This window comes from Varanus komodoensis, unplaced genomic scaffold (assembly GCF_004798865.1).
Source record: "Varanus komodoensis strain SLA01 unplaced genomic scaffold, ASM479886v1 scaffold39, whole genome shotgun sequence".
NCBI lineage: Eukaryota > Metazoa > Chordata > Lepidosauria > Squamata > Varanidae > Varanus > Varanus komodoensis.
In genome coordinates, this window is record NW_025335922.1 from 8,334,440 (window position 1) to 8,336,460 (window position 2,021).

Sequence of the window (2,021 nt, forward strand, 5' to 3'; positions counted from 1 at the left end):
GTCATGCAAAGCAAAACAAATGTGTGAACATTTCTGAAATATGCGTACGTTCTCTTTCTGCTAGTCATGGGAAGAAGGCAGTATGTTATACATACAAGGAGGTAAAGAGCTGTCTCCTTACCACCAGTTGCCCTACTATTTTGTAGTGTGCTTGGACATTTTGAAATGCAGGCATTCATCGAACCAGTCCTCACAGCCAAACCCCCAAGAAGCACCCAAAAAATTCAGGCAGCTGTGTTACATAGAAACATAGAAGCTGAAGGGGTCTCCCGGGGCCATCTAGTCTGACCCCTGGCTCCAGCCGGCTCTGCTCATGACATGCCTAACATGTGCATGTCCCGCCTATCCTTGAACACCTTCACTGATGGGGCTTCAGCCACCTCCTGTTGAAGCTCATTCCATACCCTTGGGTTTCTAACTGTCAGGAAGTACTTCCTGGCATCAAATTGAACCTTGGCTCCTTGCTTGGCTCTCTTGGAGCGCATCTTGCCTTCCTCTGCAGCGGAGAACAGGTCTCTACCCACCTCTGTGTGACACCCGCTAACGTACCTATATGTCACCAACATATCCCCTCAGTCTCCTCTTCTCCAGGCTGAAAAGAACCAGTTCCCTCACCCTCACCTCATACGGCTTTCCCTGCAATCCGGCCACCATCCTTGTGGCCCTGCGCTGCACTGACTCTAACCTGGCTATATCCTTCCTGTAATGTGGAGCCCAGAACTGAACACAATACTCCAGTTGTGGGTGCACCAGAGTTGTACAGAGTGGTAGTAATACCTCTCTCGCTCTAGAAGCCACGCTTCTGGCTATGCAACCAAGGATGACGTTCACCCTTTTGACCATGTCACACTGCTGACTCATGTTTAGCCTGCAGTCAACCAGCACCCCGAGGTCCCTTTCACAAGTGCAGCTCTCCAGCCACTTGCCCCCTAGCAACTCTACCAGAAACAAGCCTTTTGCAAAGTTAATGGGCTTTAATGGCCTTTTCAGGGCCAAGCCATCCCAAAACACTTTCAAGGAATAATAGTGTTGCTGGGAAAATTTATTCTACCTGCTGTGTGGACTGCAGTTAAAGAAGGAACAAGAAATTCTGAGGGGACGTGGCAGATGACTTCAGCAGCCCTGGCAACACAAAAGTGATGGGGCTGTGTGTCTATGAGCCCCTCCGCCACTGCCATTATGTTAACTTGGGAGCTTTGCTTCTCAGGCATTAGTCATTTGCTGTAAAGTCTATGAACCTGACCGAGCTAGTCACTACTAGAGCTGCAACTTCATGCACATTTGCGGGAAAATGAATTCCATTATCCACAGTGGAGTGAACTGTTATAGCAGTGGTTTCCAACCTTTCCACAGCTGAGGACTGGCAAAAACAGGAAAACCACCTTGAAGACCGCTGAGACAGAAACAAAAAGCGCCATACACATTAATACAGTATTCTGTATATTAGTTTCTGAACACAATGCCAAAAGAAAGAAAATTCTCCAAAACAACCAGAAACTGAGCAACAAAAAATGCCAACAAAAGAACAAAAGCGCATCTCCATGCTGGCTCCCATTGAACCTTCTCTCCCCTCCCTGGACCCGCCAGCAGCACCAGGCACCAGCGCACCCTCTCCCACCCATGAACGCGATGCCAACCAAGGAAGAGGTGGTGGGGCACAGCCACCCCCGTGCCAGTCCATGGTGTGTAGGATGCGGCCCCCTGACATGGACCAGTGGTTGAAAATCACTGATTTATAGGATGCATTTGCAAGTCCCATTGAAAATTAATACTGGCAATAATATAAGCTCCTATTTCTCATAACAATGTTTGTAAATTTTGTAGTGTTGCTACGAAAAATAGGACCTTACCTTGTTGTAAAGGCATGCAAAGCTGAGGTCATAAATGTGTTTAGGGACAGTGCCTTATCTATGTTTTGCTTATAAACATTGTAAAACACTTGTAGAAATCATAATGCTACAGAAATCACGGGAGAGTAGCCACTGGTGACCAATTAAAGAATACATCAGAGAGAATGTTGG